Source organism: Stegastes partitus, unplaced genomic scaffold (genome assembly GCF_000690725.1).
Source record: "Stegastes partitus isolate 25-593 unplaced genomic scaffold, Stegastes_partitus-1.0.2 Scaffold858, whole genome shotgun sequence".
NCBI classification, from domain to species: domain Eukaryota; kingdom Metazoa; phylum Chordata; class Actinopteri; family Pomacentridae; genus Stegastes; species Stegastes partitus.
In genome coordinates this window covers 115,977-137,937 of record NW_007578589.1, presented here as the reverse complement: position 1 = coordinate 137,937, position 21,961 = coordinate 115,977, and the positions used below count along the sequence as shown (strand labels likewise).

General features: G+C 40.3%; 1 protein-coding gene across 4 annotated transcripts in view; it reads left to right on the top strand.

The window, feature by feature from the left end:
• The first annotated feature begins 1,685 nt into the window (after positions 1 to 1,685).
• gulp1a (GULP PTB domain containing engulfment adaptor 1a) overlaps positions 1,686 to 21,961 on the top strand; it is an 81,600-nt gene continuing 61,324 nt past the window's right edge. The window contains exon 1 of one of the 4 annotated variants that reach the window (XM_008293105.1): positions 1,686 to 1,921. The gene's annotated coding sequence lies outside the window, so the exon portion shown is untranslated. The remainder of the gene's footprint in view (positions 1,922 to 21,961) is intronic. The other 3 variants (XM_008293110.1, XM_008293112.1, XM_008293113.1) reach the window with 3 other exon arrangements.

Here is a 21,961-nt window from a genome sequence, read left to right as displayed (position 1 = left end):
TCCTGCATGTTTTAGATGTTTCCCTCTTCCAACACACCTGATTCAAATTATCAGGATCGTTATCAGGCTTCTGCAGAGCTTGATGATGAGCCTGATCATTTGAATCAGGCGTGTTGGAAGAGGGAAACATCTAAAACATGCTGGATTGTGGCCCTCGAGGACCAGGATTGGACACCCCTGCCTTAGCCCTAACAATGATTTTAACATACCAAGATGTTAAACCATGTCTCCTGATCATCTGTTTTAGCTTTCAGTTAGCTGTGTTTAAAAAAAGAACATAAAAAGGAATGAACATGTTTATTTTTTTTTTTGATTAGACACATTTTTCAAATACATTTGTACCAAATAAAACCCATTTGGGCAATCTCATTCTTTTTCGAAATGCAACTATGCCAAACTTGCAGACCTGTTGCTTAACTGTGACGATGCGTGTATTTATACTGATGCAAAATGCAGTTTTTAGTTTTGATGCAAGAATTGTTGTCTACACATTTAGGCTGACCGCAATTTTGGCTTATCACATGACAAGAATCTTTCTGTCATGCTGCAACAAGTCTTAACTTCTCCTATTGAAACGGACACATATTTTGACGACTAAACTTGAAGGTTGCTTTTAAGAAGTAGACCAGTGACTTGGACCAGGGCTGAGAGCACGTTTTTCTACACTTTGTCAGCCTCTTCAATTTTTTTCAAAAGCACTCATAATATATTATTTGCTTATTTCTTATTCATCCAACTTATTAGCTACTTTTATACCAAATGGGTGTAATGTCAAATATAAAATCTGTTTGCTAGCTTGTGTTACGCTGCCTATGGAGCAACTGGCTAACTACAGCTAACAAAGACAAGCTCATTTAAAAAGCAGGAGCAGGTTATTTCTGAGCAAATAGCAGTGATTTTTTTATAAGGAGAGGTTTGCCACTCAGAATAGTGCAGAAATCTTTGGCAGAATTCAATATCACAAGAGATGGCACAGCAAGTCCCGCCCCTTCACTGAAAGAGCCAATCCTCTGTTGTGCAACAGGCAAACCAGGAAGTAGGCAACCAATCAAGTTGTTGCACTCATATAATAAAGGCTTTATTATCTATGGTTGCACTGACATGGTTAGCATGCTTCACAAAGAACAACCTGCTGTAGGGGAACCTAATTTTGGTCACCAAACTTTTTAAACTTTTTTTTATTATCATGACTATTATTATTATTTTTATCGCAATTACAGTTGTGGCTCTCTTTCCAATTATTTACATTCATCTTATTTGTCTAAAATAACTGCAAGGGATGCTACCAAGATGGCTGCCAAGCCTCAAGACTGGCCTATAAGGACTTTGCTAATGGCTACAGTAAAACTAATTAAGGTAATTCAGTTAATTTGATAGCCAGCTTCCTTAAAAAAAGAAAAAAGAGAAAAAAAAGCCAATTTGTTAATTTGACTTTGCTTGTGCTGAGCACTGGTGACCCTTGACAAAGTGCTGATGCCGCTGCTTCCTTAAGTTTCCTTTAGCAAGCGTGCTAGCTAACGGCTAACTGAACCCTCCTTCAATGTGAATTCAGAGACTGTGCGGAGGAGTTTATTCATCTTTTCACAGCTGGGAAGAAGTTTTTTTTTTTCTTTCTTCCTTTCTTTTTCTTTTCTTTCTTTCTTTTTTTTTATACTGCCATTGTCTTGAATGCCTCCCTGATTCTCCCCGGTCGTCTCTCCCCTCCTCTTCCATGTATTATTGTGGCCGCGGAGCTTCGCCGGCTGAGGCTGAGAGCTTGTTGACGTCAGCAAACTTATCCAGCAGCTGTGGAGGAGCCGAGGAGGAGGAGGAGGAGGAGGAGGAGAGGAGGGAAGGAGCCTGCTGGATGTGGAGCTCGGACTGTGGAGCGCTGAGGACCGTGGGCTTCTTTACTACGGGACTGTTCGGACTTCTTTCCGCTGTAAGTACAGACTGCCTCCTTTTTTTTCTCCCCCTCTTCTTTCTCTCTCCTGAGATTCTCTCACCGCTGCCCAGAGTTCGCTGTCGACTTTTCTCGGCAGCACTGTTTTGCGTATCGCTGCACACTTTCTCCAGACATGTTTGTCTGTTTGCCCGTCAGTACGAAGTTGACACAGCTCGCCGTGGGATATTTTTTCCGGCTTGGTTTTTTTTTTTTTTTCCACGTCGTGTGTCGCCGGTGAAATGTGCACCGTGTTTGTTTCCCATTTTGAAATCACCCCCGAGAACCTAACGGGAAACTTTTGTTGCGCAAGTCCGTGCAAGGTGGACTGTTGGAGCTAACATGTCGAGTTTGTGGTCGGGGCGAGATTCTGTTACGCTTTTGTAGTTTGAAGTAAATATTTTTTTTCACCTCCTGCGTGTCAGCTCCTCATTTTGACCCTGTTTTATTTATTTTTTTCTTTCCGGTTTTACATTTTCTTAAAGGAAAAAAAATTGCATTTGCGGTGACGTTATTTTGCATCAGTGTAGTTAATGATGGATGCTTTTTAAAAAAAAAAAATACGTCAAACATATAATCTCATCTTTGACCAAACACATGCGCTTTTTATTTTTATTTTTTGGCTCTTATTTGCTGCCTTCTGCATGGTGCTATGTGTGTGCAATGTGATGTAGACTAAGCGTGTCGCCTTATTATTTTCTCAGAGAGGAGTGGCACAGACTATAGAGACACTCTACCCTCATAATAACCCAGCGTCTATTAAATGCCATTTACCTTTCATCAAACCCTGCCTACATAACTGTTTTCAGCAGGGCTCAACAGCAGGGGATTCTGGATGATAATAACTTTGTAAACAGCCTGCCACTGTGTGCTGTGATATCAATAACTTAAGTAATGAATGCACTACTTTGAGGATAGAATACGCTCCCTAGGATTGTCATCTCCGTGCGAAGTACTTCTGTTTCCTGCTACACTTCTCATTTCATGGCTCAAAAGTCACCCGTTCACTGTCGTTGTGCAATGGAGGTTTTTGGGGGAGACTTGTTGGAGTCAGCAATAATGATTGTTTCCCAAACGAACATTTCCAATCTCCAGTCTGCTTCGTAGCTGGTTGGTGGTGTAACACCCGCTGAATGAGCTCTGGATGTTTTGCTTTTTTTTTCCAGCCACTGGTAGCAGTAATTGAATAGGCTTCTCTTCGAGTGGCCATTGTATGCTGTGGAAATTAGCATGAATTAGCCTTGAGGCTTCTACAAATTGCTGCTAAGGACAGCAGTTTTTCAGGTTCATTGTAGTCTGCCAGAACAAGGTGGTCATGGAGATGTGATTTCAAGCAGAGTTAAATAAAGGTCATGTAAATCAAATGACAAAGTCGTACTCGGCTCCGGCAGTCTTGGCACCCATTGTTGTTGTCACCCTGAGTTTTACTGGGCTGGAGCTCACCACACTGTATTAAAGTGTGTAGTTGATCTATATCAGTGTGATGATATCTTTTGTGCACATGTCCGCTGTTACGAGTGACAGTAATACCGCCACACTTGAAATACAAGGTGCTTTCACATTCAATGCAGGGCCAAAACAGCTACCATGTGCTAACACTGGGCAATGCTGTTAAAGCTGAGAAGCAGGGATTGCATAAATGTAAGCTGCAATAAGAATCCTCTACAAAATGCCCACAATTAAGGTCTAGTTGAGAGTACAATGAACAGAAATACAAATTTATTAAGATACATGACTTTGAAGTAACATAACACATGACATGCACTTGAAAAATGACATATTTTTGGCTCATCTCTGGTGCCATGTGTAACCACATTGCTACTTCCTCTAAAATTACAATGACTGGTAAACCACTGAATCCTCTTTTTTGCCCCTCCAGTTTTCATTGTCTTTGTTTACAGGCTTTATGTATGTGTCCTAGTTTGGCTTGTCATACATTGTTACTTTCAGATGTAGGTTACTCAGAAAGACGATTAGTTTGGCGTGCCAGAGGTCTTCAGTGGTCCAAAAATTTGTGCCTGAACCCAAAAAAAAAATCCAGAAATGTGCAACTCAGAACCAACCAAGAGAGGCCGCCAAGGCACTTGAGCAAGACACTTAACCCTATCTGCTCCAGGGACGCCCTAATGTGGCTGAACCTACGCTCTGACTCCAACTCTTAACAAACTGGGATAAAAGACTACCTTTCATTGTCTTTGTGCAATAACAATAAAACTTACCTTATTTTTGCATAGGAGTTAACTCTCATTTGGAGCCAGCCACAAGTGGCCTTTCTATGAACTGCAGTTTTTGGTTGTACTTCTTTGTTGGCTTCATTTTTCATCCCTATGAGTTCCTGCTTGGTCTGAACACAGCCTGGTCTTCTCCAACCCACTCGGGGATTTCACATAATGTTAAAAATACCTGAAACCTGTGGGGATAGAACACAACAGCATGAAATGTAGATCTAAATCCATACAGGGTTTGGGTGGCCCCTTGAAGACCTCTAATTGGTTCTAGGTAGAGTGTCAGTAATTAAAGGATACAGGAATCATTTAATTATAAGTTGTACATCTTATTGTTCTCAGAATTGATGGTATGTTGTTAAATGAAAAGCAAACTCTGCTCTGCCTCTTACTGCTCCCTGTTTATCTTTTCTGATGGACTGAATGCATGCATTTGATGATGCACGTGTCGATAGGGATCTTTTTTGAGCCAATATTAATTTGTGCTTTGGCATCAGGGATACTCACTAATGCCCGTCCATAAAGTAGTTTTGAATGTATGAAGAACTTGATTACTTTTGATGCTGAATAAAATGTCTAAATTTGGTTATGATGATTGTAGATCTGTACCTGTATGTAGCATGTTGTATATTGTTTCCAATACATTCATTACAGAGTTTATCCTCAATGGTCATGAGAGCTTTAACTTGTAAGAGTAATTTGTGATTTCAGTAGTATGCTATGACATACGCGTGTTCGGATTTGACCAAAATATGACCCCCCGAAGAGGAAGTGCAGGTTTGAAGCTAATACGTAAAATGTTGAGTGGGTTAAATATAGTGTATCAGTGACTTCAACACTGGTAACCATGTAGTGAAAGACAGGCTTTAAGATACTTGGGGAAGAGTTTCCTATAGGAAATTGCTTAGTGCAAGTGGAAAGCACAATTGGTCAGCCACTTAGCTGAATTAGACATAACCAAACATGTGTTAATATTAGTATATGTACTGGATAACAGTTTAAACAGTTCCCTTAAATGCTTTGGCTTAGCTTTTGTGTGATGTAGCATCTCAGCTTGTTTCTGTTCCTGATGCTTAATAGAGCAGAAATGAGAGTTCGATTCATTATTTAGTCCACAGAAAATTAAACTGCGTACTTTGATAATTAAGTCATTATTCAGTCATTTCAGTAAAAAACATTAAAAAAAAACTCCTCAAACATTGTGGAGTTCCTGTGCAGAATTAGCTGCTTCTCTTTGTGATTTATCATCTTAAACCCAGTATGTTGTGGGTTTTGAACTCTTTGTTTTTTGTCAATAATAACCTAAATGAAAATTAAACAGTAGCAGTAATATCATAAGTTATATGAAAGAGAAAGGCTGTGTACCTTCATAGTAACATTTGACAGAAACAGTGAGTAGTTCAGTCCCATTTGTATGACTTGTGCGTCTACAGTATTGTCAATTGTGGCTTGTTCTGTTTGTTGTTTAGAGGGTGATTGTTTTGCAAGGTAAACAAGGCGTCAGGTGTTTCTGCTAACGCAGAAGCTTACATTATTCACATGTTTTGCCTCAGATATCCTAACAACACTGCCATTATGCCTTCTAGTGACACAAACCTCTATATCCAGGTTGCCCTGTCGTCTGATTGCATATATTTAAAACACTCTGATCTTGTTGAATATATATGAGTTCACATTTGAGTATGGTAATCATATACTGATTGGTCACATCTGAGAAATGGCTACATCTCGGCACATTAGGTAGTTATAAACAATCTCCGCATCGCTCCTATAATGTTGTCGGCACTCATGCTTACCACTCTGTCTGCCTCGAGAACGTTCAGTCGACACTTCATCTATCAGTTCACGATCACACGGTGACTGATAACATCATTACTATCAGCCCATGCTCTCAATACCTCACTGTCACCAGAAACTCTATTACAACAAGTTCATCTTTCCACCTAGAGCTGTTTGCTGTCAGATTGCTGGAAAGCTGAAGTGACTTCAGCCTCATGCAGTCGGAAACATCAAACAGCTTTTCATCTACTATGACTTTTGCCGCTATTTCCTCTGGAATCAAAATTGAGGAGGAAGATTATATTGCTTCTTATTAGGGGCTCAGTTTTCTTATCCTCATCTTACCCACGTCAAACAGATATTCGTCTTACAGGCTAAAACGACACCAGTGACATGCCTAAGTCAAGATAATTGATATTTTTGTCTTGCTTGGCTAAGGTGTTGACTCTCTCAAATGTCAGAGTCTTTGGTCTCACCGTCTCTGTGATTGAATTAATCCTCTGAGCTGTTATTATACATCTCAATTAATCATGGGCTTTTGCAAATGAGACAGCTGAGGGAGCCTTAAGTCGGTGCATGCTACTGCCTGTTTTCTATACTTCGGTCTTTCTTCTTTTGTCTCATTTTCTTGGATGAGGCTGGCATTGTTTCATTAAGTAGCGGCTCCTTTCCTGTGCTAATGGATCTTCTTTGTTGTTCGTATGATATGTCATTCTGGGAGTATATTAAGACCTACAAAGAGGGGAAAAAAATAATACTATAGCTGAAGTCCCAGGCCCTTAAAAATTATATTTTACAATCAGTGCTTTGATGTTTGGAAATAACACTTTTGTGGAAGTGCTCCTTTCTCAAGCATAAATCATCTTTGAAAGGACCAACATTGCTTATCTGAAATGCACAGTGGTGTCAGACCTGCAGCATGCTCTGACTGTAGGACTACCTATGAATACCTCTGTGGCTGTGCGCAAACTGCACATAACCAATAATGTGTACACACACGTGCAATCCTCGCTGCTATCCTTGTAGATGTTGTCATTGCTCTTCAACACTGTAGTGGGTGCTGTTGGGGCATCGACAGCGAGCATGCACAACACTTGCTGTAAAAGATGAAAAGCTAAACGTGACGGTTCTTTGTGAAAACTGTGGCAGTTTGTCAGTGTCGTGTGGTGGCTTTTCTTTTATTTTATGTTTTTTTTTTTTTTTAAAAGAATATGTTGGTCTTGTGATTGTTGCGCCTCAATAACAAGGGATTGGGCAAAAGTTCCCTCAGATCATTGTGTTAGTCATCAAAAAGGAACTATGGGCAGTTAGCACAGGGACGGATTTGAAACTTAATAAGCATGTTAAAAATGTGTAGTGTTTGAAAAATAGTTTAAATTATTACTGGAGATTTGGTTTAAGGGCTGCATGGTGGCTTGGCAGTTAGCACCGTGGCCTCGCAGCTAGAAGATCCCTGGTTCGTGTCCCTGTTAGGACGTCTGGGATCTTTCTGCGTGAAGTCTCCATGCTCTCCTCGTGCAGTGTGGGTTCTCTCCGGGTTCTCCGGCTTCCTCCCACACAGTCCAAAAGCATGTTGAGGTTAATTGGTGATTCTAAATTGTCCGTAGGTGTGAATGTGAGTGTGCTTGGTTGTCTGTCTCTAAGTGTAGCCCTGTGATAGACTGGTGACCTGTCCAGGGTGTCCCCTGCCTTCACCCTGAGTCAGCTGGGATAGACTCCAGCCCCCCATGACCCTAGTGAGGATTAAGTGGTGTATAGATGATGGATGGATGGATTTGGTTTAGTTCTTTACAAAGCAACTATTTGAAAATAAATGCTGTTCAAGTTTTTCTTCATTTTAATGTACAGTAAATGTGCATTTATAGTTGCATTAATGAATCTGAACACGTTTATTTGAGTTATTTTAATGTTTGGGTCATTGATATTGTAGCAAAAGACAAACCACACTTGATCTAAAATGATTATTCTAATAGGATTGATGCACCAAGCCAACTTTTGTTCTAAAATGTGCACTCAGTGCATCTGAGCGTAGCAACAAGCAATCTGATACTCGTACCCTTCCTTGACAAATCTAAAAATCTGTATACTTTCTTGCATGGAGGTAATTGGAATCGGTCTCATTTAATTTCACATAAAGACAAGGTCAGGAAAAACAAAACTGACGTACCACAAAGCGGGGAAATGTTATAATAACACTGACAACGAAATTGCATTTTAGGTGAATCGGTCATGCCGTGGCCATTAACTGATTCATTGAACATATTCTTTCATAATCCATTTACTACGGCTTTATATTTCAGTGTAGTCTTAAGGTAATATAGTTAATATAGTTTTTGAAACGTGTCCATCCCTGACTTGGCTTGACAGTGCAGACTGGACCAATCAAAATTACAAAGTGCAGACCCCCGAAGGTGCTGTCGGCTCTACAGAGTAACTATGACATTTATTTAGCATTATTTTTCTTAAAGACTACAAAGCACTAACTGTTCTTCCATTTGTGGCATCGTGGTTTAGACCAGTGCCTGAAAACACAAGAAGAGATGCATCCAGGATAATGTAATAGAACCATGTGCAGTATCACAGACAGTGGGGCGGCCTAAAACGCCTGAAACCGAAGAACACCTGTGTCATTGACGTTTTCTTGTCTCGGTAGACTGTTTACAGCAGGCCTCCCGTAAAAAGCCAAACGAGTCAAGGGTAAATGAGTCTGCCAGATAAGTGAATGGAACAAGGTGCTTGTCCTAATGAAAACTTCCAGCAATGAAACATCTCATTGGCGTTGCTCCTGGGAAGCCGCATTACAGACGAGAATAGAAACAGCTTTTCTGTAAAATGCTTTTCCATGGTTGTGCCTTAAGCTGTCTATACACCATCAGCATTTAGTGCCTCCTTCTGCACGGTCTGATAATGTGCCATATAATACTTCTCCCAAGGCTGACGTGTTCTTAGTGTTTATAATCAGATGAAGTTCATAAAACACACAGGATGACTGTATTGGTTTTTCTTTCTTTTCTCATGCTATATAAAGCTTCAGCCGCGTTAATAGCGCTTTGAAAGGTCAGTTGCACATATGGCCAACGATTAAATATGCTGGGAAGCAAACTGAAAGGTAGTGCTGACACCAAGGCAGGCAGCAGAGCTATGCCAAAAAAACCCCCCAAAAAACAAGAGCTGAGTCAGTGCATGTCTGCTCTGCCATCAATCATATATCTTCTAATTACAGACGCGTGCACAGATAGGTTAATTTATCTTTGAAAAATAAATAAAGATTATTTAACACGCCGGATGTTGTAACCTTCACTACTTTACCGGTGTACAAACATATACATCGTAAGTAATTCCATTTTTAAGATGTTCAAACATAGCCTCTGTGCAAGCTTGGTCCGTTGCCAAACCCATGGGATTCCACTGTTAATTCCCAATGATGTAGTGGAGCTTTTATGAAATATGCTTACTGACACAAGAAATCACTTTCCATAGATTTTGTTGTTTTTCTCTGCCAGCGGAGGGGAAAGGATGATAAGCCCAAGTAAAACGAGAATAACTAGGAAGGACATCTAAAGCCACTGCCAGCTTAGACTTATTAGAGAAAAATGAAAACATACATGTCAGATCCTCAGCTATGTAGCCTGGGGTTTTCACGAGTAATTTGTTCATTGCTACTGCATGTTTATAGTGTGATATGAATCCTGCTTTTACCTTCTGTTCAAATATTATTAGGAGCCCAGCCACTAAGTCAGTCAGCTGATATTATTGCCCCATATTCTCTACAAATGTATTAGTATCGGGTGGGAGGGATAGTCTTGTACTCCAAAATAGCCCTCTTATGAGATACTTTGGTCTCAGATATTTAGAGCCGCATAAAGACATTAAATCAAAATGGTTATGAAAAAAAACTTAATGGGAATTTCCCGAGCTTTCAGCTAGATTGAGATTGTTCTGTGAGCCTCTGAGTTTTACTGCTTCCTGTATTTATTGTGTATCAAGGTGAGATAATTCCATCATCTTTACTTATCTTCATTTATATGCATACATTTGTTTATGTGTGAATACGTTGTGTGAATATTAACGTTTTGAGCCCACTTGTGTATTTTGATAAATGTAAAGTGGTTAAATTTTGAAGTCCTTCAATTCAAACTCAGCCTTTTTCTTCTTTTGGTCTTTATTTACCATTGTCATTGAAAAAATGGATATTAGTTTACGTTGATATTGGCAGAAATTAAACATTAGTTTTATTTTATTAAACCTATTTTTTCAGGTATATTCTCCAGCTCTGCTTCTGAATGATATTTAGTGTTCTTGCAGATACTGTTTCTGACACTCAGTTTGTTTGTTGTTCATCATTTCAGTTCTTAATTTTGCAGCTTCAATCTGCATTTTAATTGAACGTGGTCATTTTAAACATGTTGCTGTAAAATGGAAGTAATTTGCAGCAGTATTTGAGTCATAGAAAGCTCTCTTAACAGGGAGAGTCGCTGTCTATAATCTCTCACCTTAGCCCTTTCAAACGGCGGGAGATCGCTAAGACACGCAAGAAAAGGTGAATGAATACAAAATTTGCTTTTGTATTCATAACCATCTGTTGCCCATTGACATTTCGGAGGAAATGTCTTTGACTGTCTCTGGGATAGGTCAGATTGATCTTGCAAGTAAATCACAACTGAGACAAGGGGAGTCGGCGATGGAAGAAATATGAGCAGGCGAGCTGATGAGAAGAGAGCTACCATCAGCCTCATTACATTATTGCTTTCAAACTGTGACTTTAAACTTCCCCTGATTTGAGGCAAATCGCAACTGCTGATTTGATTTAATGCGGTCTGTGTCTTTGGCTCTGCGTGCGGCTCTGCATGCTGTGTGCTTTTCTGTCATGTTCTCTTTCCCTTCGTGACTGAATTCAGTGTACGGCTTTTCTTTTTTGTGAAGCGAAATTGCTGAGAAAAATGAAAATTTCTCATACACTTTCAAATATTCTGCTTTTTATTCGCTTTATCCTCTCTGTGCGTCATGCTACTGTTTATTTTGAAAAATGGATGCCCGTATTAATCTATGACTCATGCGTGTTTTTGTGTCATTGCAAGGTTGGTCACAGCTGAATGTCAATGAGGACTGCTTGTCTTAGTTCAGACATGAATGAGGTTATACGTTTTGATTAATGGAAGTCTCTCTGCAATGTAATTTCCCGATAAATGAGCTTCTGCCTTTGACAGAGATAAGTTAATGCGATAAGAAACATGGATTCCCAACAATTAGCCAGCATAGCTAAAGTGTAACTATAAATAGACACAGCAGACATGCAGGCGTAGTATTCAATCTGTTTGCAGTTTTGCCTTTTTGCATCGATTCTAGCACCTTTGTCCTCATCATGGGAGCGAGTTCCTCGACATATTCACAGGAGATGACCTTTAATTTTCTGCACAAGTCAAAGCTGTTAAACTCCCTTATGCAAAGTGGCAATAAAATAAACTCAAATATTTCAAAAGTCCCTATCAACAGTGTGATGCATACCGTCCGCTTTAGACTAAATTTGTATTCCGGCAGCTCTGTGCGTGATCAAGACCCTGTGGCAGCTTAGTTGACTCATGACTTTTAACATACTGTAGCGCAGAATAAGTTATCCGCTCAGACATGAAAACCTCTTTCATTCCGCTTAACCATTAAATGAAAACACGTACTGGCTGAAGAAAAACGAACTGCCGGGTAAATCATTGAAACCAAATGAAACAGAACACAAAACACCTGAGACAAAGCTGTGGGACATTCAATGACAAGCAAAGATCATTTAATATTTTATCGGATTTAACTGGTAATCGGCACATAAATGGAGGAACAGCAAAGGGTTCTCCGTCAGAGGACTAAAAGCTTCCAGCGCCAAGAGGAGTTAAACAAGTACCAGGATGTCTTTTAATACATAGAAGGAAAAGTAGTCTCATTGCCTCATGTGGCAGGGGTTTACCACTCACTCCTCAATAAGGTTTGCCCTTCAACAAGTTGTACCTGATTGTCTAAATATGTGGTAATCAGGCAGCTAGACTTCTGACTATATTCCGCTTTCATGAGTTTAATGAGAGTTGCTGTGCTTAGAAGTTGTTTTCCGCTGCTGTTCTCAGTTGTCCTTTGCTGTTCTTGTGCAATGGTTCATAAATCTGTTGTTGTGTTTGACCTATTCATCAAGCCAATCTTTTTTGTTGGGCTGATTGATTTAAATCTAAATTAACAATACAATAAGCAAATTGCAAAGGCTGCAATGTACAATATCATTATGCAGCGCACGTGACCCGGCGTTTAAACTGTTGTGTTATTGGATTTACAAATTCATGTCGCCCTCCTTGTGTGACAGCCAAGCTTTAAATCTTATTGTATCTTACGTGGTAATGCTCCAGCACATGTTTTATATCTACCACATGCTGAATATTGAACAGAAGACTGACTTTAAAAAAAATAAAAAATGACACAGCAATTTAAATTGCAGTCACAATATCTGTCAGAAAAATTGCAATTTGACATTTTCCCCGAATCGTTCACACCTACCAAACATTAAACCTGACTGATGCTTTGGCATTCAGCGTTCTGGTACAGTTGGGTTCCATTTAAAAGCAATAAAAGCACTGGCAAAAATGGGAGCTACATTATGAGGAGCTTTTCTCACAGAGGTTAGTAACTAACATCTAATTCCTGGTTAATGTGTCTGATCAACATCACATAACGTTTTTATTTTCTGTGTCATTTGTCTGTGGACTGCTTTACATCGTATGTACAAAAGCATTACAAAAGACAAGACAGGTGGTTAGCTACAGCGGTGCAGTTGACAGATGATTTCTTTTTTTATTGATGAGAACTTTGGCACACAGCCTGGGTATCACTACCATATAGAATTTAGGTACAACAGGGTCTTGTGTAGTCTCACTGGTACGACACAGCACAGCGTGGGCCATACACTGGCTTCGGATATCTGCATTTCATCAAACCATCACCGATTGTGTTCAGCATTCATTGAGCTGACAAACAGCATTTGGCGCTGATGGCTCTGAGCATTTCAGACAGGGAGACAGACTTTTACACTGTCACCATTGGCGTTCCAATTTGGCTGAGGCTTTATGTCGCACGTCTTCTTGATCCAACACCTCCAAAGACATCACTGGCATACGCCTGTCCAAGGCGTCTTCAGTTAATTCAAGAAGTCATCCCGTTGTGGGTGAAAACAGACAGCTTTTTATGGCTCTTTTATTTCTTGATGAGTACCATTAATTTCAAGGGGCAGGCCGAGCTCTTTGCAGCTGGCATTTTTTATTTTTTTTCATCCGCTTGAGACAACATGATTGCATTATCCTCCCTCCAGTAATGAATTGGCAGGAGTTATGTGTGTTTTATTGGTATTGTTTAGCACTTTAGTTGGGAGGTTGATTTCTCTATTCATGCTCAGAGTAGACTGCATATCTCATCCTCACAGGCCTGAATGCCTATTTATGTGTTGTAGATGTTTTGCCAAGGCTGCAGTCTGGAGTAAATACTTCTCAAGTCCATTATTTATTTTCTTCTACACTATCACACTGGAAGCTTCCTCCATAAAGATCATTCACATTAAAACTAATTAGATTTATTTGGGCTCATTACCGTGCTACCTCCCTGTGCAAACACTGCCAGGATTTCAGTGTTGTTCCGTTGCTGTTGTTTGCACTCTAAGTTGACTGCAACATAAACCGTCTTTATGACTTTGACATGTTGGCTGTCTCAGTTAAGCCACTTTGCACCGTGAGTGGGGTTTGTTTTCAGAAACTGTGATGACACCACAAATGGAATCGATATCAGATTTAAGTTAGTAATGTCAGGTTTTGCTTTGAACATAAAAGCAGGAATCCCATGTTTATGTTGGAATAAGCTGGAGTAAGTCCTTTTGGTTGTACATTTTTGAAAAACTGATGAAAACCATCAGAGTAAACCTACCAGGGTATTTTGATGAAATCTCAGATGGTACTTGCATATATACAAATTTCAACACAGAATCATTGAACCTCTTTGAACATCATCATTTTTTTATGAGTCTAACAACATGCTTCCCTCCGTTAGAAGTAGGGCTGGTCCAAACAGCAATTTCTGTTCTCCGGATATTCGGCCCAATTAACCCCAATGGGGGTGCCACGCGGTGGTGCGCTGAGCATTTGGTCCAACAGGGCAGCAGTGAGCGGGCATTTCCACCATCAGCGTCATCGTACTTTATCCGCCATCAGTGCTGGTGGTGGTGGTGGTGGTGATGGTGGCGAGGGGGATATTCAGAGATCAAAATTGATATTCTGATTCCAGCACAGCGAACGAATAGTCGGCTGTTGGGCTATTCGGGTCCAGCCCACGTTAGAAGCATTTTACATCTAGTATTTTGACTGGATATAGCATCTCAAGTACAGTGATAAAGCAATGTCTGCCCTCTAGCAAACCACATTTTATTGTTAAGTGGTCCTGTGAACCACTTTAACTTGGTGTCATTCAGAGAAACTAAATTCCTAATACTACTACATTCTCACCCGAATCAGTTGCACTCAGCTTTCTGCGATATTGAAAAAATAACCTCTATTACATGGTTACTTGTCAGTGCTGCAGACCTATTTTAAATTCCCCTCAGATCTTCATTTTTGTTAGAAATCAACATCCCCTGTCAGATTTTCTGAGCTGGCTCAAACAGGGATTGTTTTCAGTCATTTGACAGTTGTTTGTTTGCGTTATCCGGCTCACCAGCTTGGTTGGTGGTTGCTTAGAAAGCTTGTCTGGCAGCACAGTCAAAAATGAGGCCAGTGAGAAAATCTAGTATGTAATTGCAGCACTAACGGCAGTCCGGGTTAGCTCTTTGTGCAGGAGCCCTGATACAGACCTGCAGGGTGACTTCTCAGAGACTGTCGATGCAAGCTTGGCTGGATAGTGTTTCGGTGGCCCTCCGCCACAGTGGCCAGGATCGCTCTCTGTAAAGAATTATAAAATGAAATTGTTACTTAATTATAAGCTGTGCTACCCTCGCTCTAACAACTCGAGATTTAATTAGTTCTCATTTGTTAGATTCTGTCGTTCTTTCTCCATCTTCAAATTCAAACTTCTTTCTTTTAAAAACACGACAGTCCTGGCTCTTGATTATGATTGACTAAACCATTGTAGAATACTTTATAAACACACTTGTGACCACATTACATCACCATTACTGCGCCTAGCAAATTGTTTCTAAATGACACACTTTGTTATGAATCTTGATTTGCTGTGTAGACTAAATGTAAATGAGTTGTGGAAAAGATTGACAGGACAGAGAATTAAGATGAAACAGAAAGGAAATGCAGTGAAGTTAATGAAAGAGAAATTGAACAGCTGGAAAAATCAAGAAACAATGCGGGGACAGTTAAACAGACCCTGTGCGGCCCATTTGCTGTTTACAGACTTGGTGTGCTGAGAAAAATCTGGCTATTAATTTTAAAACATTGACTGAAATGGAGCTGAGCTAGACTCTCCTTCAGATAAATCCCAAAAGTTATGCTGGCCTACGTGCTGCAGCTACCCAGCATGCCAAGAATTTACTGATCAATTGATCTTAATGTTTGTTGAGAAATCTGGAGTTTATCATCAACAATGTTATCGAAAAAATAACTTTGTAGAGAAGGACACGACAAAGCATCCCACCGACGTGCATTAACGAAGACAGACTTCCATAAAATCAAGCACTCTCAGGCACTGAATCCAAATTCACCTGAGAATCTTGTCAACAAAGTCTTGTTTGATGTGCAGCTGCATGTAGGACGCGGAGCTGAAGAGGACAACTGCCAGCTGGATCCCTAATCATTTATCATCTGCCAGCACGACAACAGAGAGTAGCATGCAACGCTGTCATACGAGTGCACAAGAAACCACTAAGATGCCAGCGACAGACACAAAAAGGGCTGACGGGGTTTTATGTTTTAGCAGCTCGGGAACCTTCCGTGTCCTTTCGCTTGGTTGGAGAAGTAGTTGTGGTTGCTGCTCTCCATCCGCCTTCCTTTAATCTCCAAAGCAAACAAACTGCACTATGGCAAGTCAAAAGCTTACATGTTGTCATTTGTAGCCTCTTGTGTTCACCTTTGTCTGGCTATGTTGCCCAGTGATACTGAAAGGATAATGGTGGAAAATGACAGCACCGTGGGAAAAGTGAGCACAATTAGTTGCATGTGGTTATGATGTAACTGCAGCGTGATGGGGGGGAATTTTTTTCCTCCTAATGTCAGTTATACTAGAAAGCACATGGGTTGAACTGGCTCCGTGTCGTTATTGATTTGTAATGCAGCTGGCACTAAGACGGCCTCCACCAACCACTGCTGGTGAAGCACCACTGTGCAAACACTCTCAGATGTTGGAGAAGCATGGATGCAAAAGGACATGCATGTGCCGTAATTTACGGACTATAAGCTGCTACTTTTTTCACACCCTTTGAACACTGTGGCTTAAACAGTGATGCGGCTAATTTACGGATTTCTACGAGTTTTACGAATTTACCTTGAGATAAAAGTGACGTTGAGAGTGACAATAAAATAGAGACCGAGGAAGTGTGTGTGACGAAGTAATTCTGAGGCTGTTCGATTCCGACACTGAAGACTTTAGTGGTTTTAGTGCAGGAGGAAGATGAAGATAGCGATCAATGACTTTTCCTGGTAGGCTACTGTCGTTTTTATTTTTTTAACCAGCCGTGTCACAGGCACTGTCCGGAAAAAAGCATTTATGATACGTATTTGTGTATGTTAACATCTTTTTGTGTAAATATCTCATGTCACAACTTGGACACCTGCGACTTATAGACAAGTGCAGCCTGTATATGTACAATGTTTTTTCTTTTTAAAGTTAGTGGGTGCAGCTTTTATTCAGGTGCGCTCAGCAGTCCGAAAATTACAGTACACTGCCCCTGCAATTTTACCAGCAACTAAACTACACAAGGAAGAAGAAGCTGGAGCAATGTCCTCGCTTTGAGCACCACACAATAAAACAAAATCGTCAATCACCCCCATAGTAGGAAAGAGGAATACTAACTTAATCGAACACTACTTTGACAATTGCAGAATTAATGTTCATATCCAGATAAATTACCCGAATCTTTAAGCACGTTTTCCACTGGCAACCATCCTGCTGAATGTCGCTGAAGAGCTACATTGCTTGGCCGTAGACTGATTGCTTGTTATTAATAAATCATTGCACCTCTTTAATGCCACATGTTTATTTTATGAAGTCTTGTCAGGAACGTGTAGTAACTATTGAATGAAAGTAACAATGCCCACAAAGCCATGATTTACAGTGACATCAAAAAAAAGCTAAGGGCTGTTGTTAGACATGACGAGGAGTTCTTAAAAAACAGCCCTTAGCTGTTCTAAAATCACTGTAAACCGTGTTCTGTGGGAGTTTATTGCTTTATTTGAGAAAGGAGACTGTGTTCCATATTGCGTGTCAGCCGGAGTAGTTCACATGGAACCCTGTCAGATCAATCTTCCAGGTTGGCCTCTGTACAATAGTGTGTGAAATGGCCCCACTGTATAGCAGCTGGAAGTGTAGTAGTACAGTTTAGAGACAAAAAAAAATTAAAGGAAACCGTATGGAAGCTCACTGAGGTCATAGAAGATCATTTGTAGTACTAGTAGTTAACAACATGAAGTACAATCCCAGTGCAGTAGTCATCTGTGTACATTTGTTTTTCCACAATATTCTGAATTCCCACGTGTTTCTGCATCAAACAGTGCAGAACATTACCTTCCTCACAATTATGCAAATGTGATTTTAAGAGAAAATAAGTATGTATACATACACATGGGGAATTAATCTTTTTATTTCCACCTGCTTGTGTCAACTTTTAAATCTTATTGTGAAACTGCCACCACCCTTTTTAGCTCCTGGCTTCATTTGTTAACATAAAACAAAGTTATTATATATGTCATTGTATGTGTACTTTTAGAAAATAGTGCCATGTGTTTTTATTCATCACTTAACATCATACGAAATGGAAAAAATGAAATCGATATTTGATGGCACCACTCTTAGCATTTATTGTGTTTGTGTCTTCATGTAATTCCAGAGTGAGTCAATGATCGCAGCTCTGTGGGGGCCATAAAATCTGATCAAGCGCTCTGAGGATTGTTCTTTGTGATGTGGAAGATTGATGTAATGCCATCTGAAGTTAATTTAAAAGTTCTCGGATAATGAAATGACTCAAATCATCAATTGAGAACCTTCCTGGTTCACTTGCATTTTGTGCATCGCTGAATACATTAACGCATATAACAGCGTGGCAAGTTGTAAACTTTTACAAACTGAGCCTCAACAATATCTATCTTTAAAACTACCTGTAATGAGTGACTCATTTCTGTTTGCGCTCTCAGCTCCAACTCTGTGGCTGTTAGTGAAGTTGGCTGAAGTAAGTGTTGAGTCACAAACTGGTAGCATCTTTGTCGTTTGGTGTCAGTGACAACACGCTCCGTTTGGAAACCCTTCATTTGGATAAGAAAACCTCTCAAAAAAACAACTTAAATGAGCAAAAAATGGAGCAGAGCAGAGCTGAGCAGAGGCAAAGTAGAAGATTTACAGTACAGACAAGATGACAAAGTTCCACAAGATCTCACCACCACAATGAAATCCGGGAAACAAACGCATGGGAGGCAAAGCTCAGGCATACCATTTGCACATATTGGAAAGAGAAACAAGGCCAACATGACAACATGATACATGGGAGAGGAATACGAGGGGGGAGCTAAATCTCCTGGAGAACGAGTTTCCAGTTCATCTGGAATAAGGCACTGGCATCCAGGGGAAAGAGAAAGGTCCCAGGATGAGCAGTGGTCCAGCACACTGCATTAAAATTTGAGTCTTGCGTGTAAAACGTGAGATTCATGTAGCCGTTATAGAAGTTTAGTGTAGGTCAGCTGCTCTGCAGTTGTGCTGGGCTGCACTAGAACTGTGTCACAGTGTCTGAAAACCCCTCCTTCCACATCTTTCCAGCATGCCGAATGCCTTGGAGGAAAGAATGTCTGAAAGTGTGCGCCGTTATCCCCAAATTTCTACGATTATTACATCGTGCCTCGCTTTCGAGGATGGCTTTTCACCCCAGCTTATACTCTGGCTATTCTAAACAGCCGTCAGAAAACCTTGCATGTGCTAGTTTGTTTTAAAGCAAACCCCCGCCTACAGGCTCCCTTGGGTTGGGGGTTGCGAATCCATCCGAGTGTAGTGTGTGTTTTTTGGATTAGATGTGCCACTCACTGTCATCAAGGAGCAAAGTCTTTTAGACAGGTGAAGCTAATTCTGCACCACACACTGGGTTGGAGACCGCTGCATGACTGTAAATAAATATTGCTCATAGAAGATGAGGAGAACAAAGTGTTTGTCAGGAGACTAGAAAATGACTCACACCAGAGAGTATGGGATGCACTGTAGCCGCTATAAACAGCACACAATGAAAAAATACATTTAAGTAAAAAATTAGCAGCCACTCAAATGACATGCATAGCCTATTTATTTATTTTATTTATTTTTACCAAAGTAAACTGTTAGATTTTTGTATTGCCACTCAATGTGATTTACTGTTATTTTGACTCTTTTTGATGACATACTGGCAGAGTAATGTGTTTCAGGGAAGGGAAAAAAAAATCACAATAACAAATGGAGCTCTTACCGCTTTGTCTTTAAATAATGGACTGCCATTTCCCAGAAATAGGCCATGCTTTAATCACTTAAAAAACCTGAAACACTGCTTTGAAACTTCTCTTTTCACAGGGAAAATTAGAAATCACACATTTCAGACACTTAGCCGAGGTCTTTAGTCACACTACTGTGACCAAAGGAGTGCCACTACTCCGAGAAAACAAAATGTGAGGGAATGGTCTCGTTCTGCAGCCCTGCTCTAAGTGCAAATACCCTACATTTGCATTGGCGTATTTTCTCTGACAATTTGAGATGCACCCCGTTGCAAGATGGAGGAATGCCCTCCAGCCCCATGTTTGTCTTCAGTGACAGTTTCCTAGAATGTATTAATCTTTTGCCTTTACTGGACACTTTTACTAATGCGTCTTCTCCAGCTTTCCTACGCACGAACAATGGCTATTCAGACCTACACTGACATCTTCACAAAGCCGTTTTTTTTTTTTCCCCCCTCCTTACCTTGACCTTTTAAAGCTGATGTCCTGACTCTGCCATTTGTTTCAGAGAACCAGGGTCATCTCCTTCCCTCCCAGGCTTATTTCGTCTGCCACGCTTTTTCTGTTTCACCTTTGATTGTGTCCCCTTCATCTGTCACGGCCCTCTCGCTGTCTAAGAGGAACAGACAGTGATGGATGCTAATCACTTTACCTGTGTGCCCATCCAACCTGCCGCCTCGTCAACAAGCTCAGCCCAGGCTTCCCCCCTTTACAGCCTATGATTAAACGACCTTATCTCTCTCCTCCTTTCTACCACCGTCGCTGTTCGTAACCTGCACCTGTTCTCATTATACTTGACTCCAAACAGATATGGTTGTCATTGCACTTGACATTAAGAATAATGCACACATGTAAATATTGTTCAATTTATTTGCATTACTGCTATTAGAAGCCTCTCTGCAGCTTTTTCTCTAATGGGAAATACAAATTGAACTTTCATTGGCCTCATATCTACTGTCCTATTCATAAAGCACAGGAAATGAAACACTTCACAGAGTCGGAGACGGTCAAAAATATCTAATATTGATTTCTTTGTGGCCCCAAACTCTTTATTAGCAAAAGACGAGGTGCTGGCTACAGGAGGAGAAGTCTCCTGATGAAGCTACCTCAGGATAACCGCTTTGATCTTGGCAGACCCCATGTTGTGTTTGCTTTCACGGATGACTTGGTTGTGTTCATTAGTCTGATTTGTTACATGGGATAATCACTTGAAATGCATCCGGTCGGCCCATATATAAGAGCCGACATCCTCCCAATCCAAATTCATAGAAGCCTTTGGTGACAGAACATGCTTCTTTCACACTCCTGAACAATGCGTGCTCATCTGGAGTCCTGATTTGAACTTACCAAATCCATTTTCTGTAATGAGCTCCTAAATTCTTTTGGCAGGACCCATTTCAAGCAGTTAAATATTGATGAAAATCACTCTCATGGCAGCATTTGAAGGAAAACTTCAGCTCTCTCACAGTTATGGCTAATTTGGTTTTCCAAAAAACTTTGAGGAAGGATTTTAGGAAAATATGCTGGATTATTTTTTTTGGAGATATTGTGTGCTAGAAATCACTGCAAAAAGGAACCGTCACTGCTTTTGAAATGTGGTTTTCCTGAACAGTTCATGCTTTGATGTATACAGTTATTTTCTCACATTTCTAGACAAATGACGGTGTCTTTTCTCTGGGTCGTGCTTACAGGATCCTGTCCCTGAACTGCACAGCTGACTTCTCTTGATACTGTCATGGACTGTATTCTTTGTAGGTGGTTCAGATTTGACATGCAGCACCTTAAAAGGGAGAGTTTAAAGTCACAGTTTGAACAAACCTAAGGTAAATTCTGATAAACACATTTATTCTTCTCTTTTGCCACATAGCCACCAAGTGACATGCTGATTTTAGGTGTGCCACTTCATGAAATGCGAACATCATTTTTGAGAGAAGGAAAATGCATCTCAAATGATTTCTCTCATTATGCCACGGAGTTTTGTTCAGGAGCTGGAAACATGTTTTTGCCTTTGTTGTTGCGGGTGCTGCAATGACAGTGATTGATAAGCACATTTAAATAGCTCCTCACCTGAAAAGCTCAGCAGGGAGGTAAGCTTTTGTACAAGGGCACAAAATATACTTATTTATTTATAAAATTTTGGCTTGTTTTCTGATCTGCTTGTGCTGTTCGTCAGAAATCTCTTCTTTACAGATTTGCCGCAAGGTTATCTGAAGTGTGATAGATGCTAATGAATTAATGTAATTGGATCAGTGTTAGTTGGCCCAGCCACAAAAATGCTTAATGCTTGCATGCATGAGTTCCAATACATGAGACAGACAACAATTTGTGAGAGCTCAATAACTTGTGCAGCATTGGAAAAACCA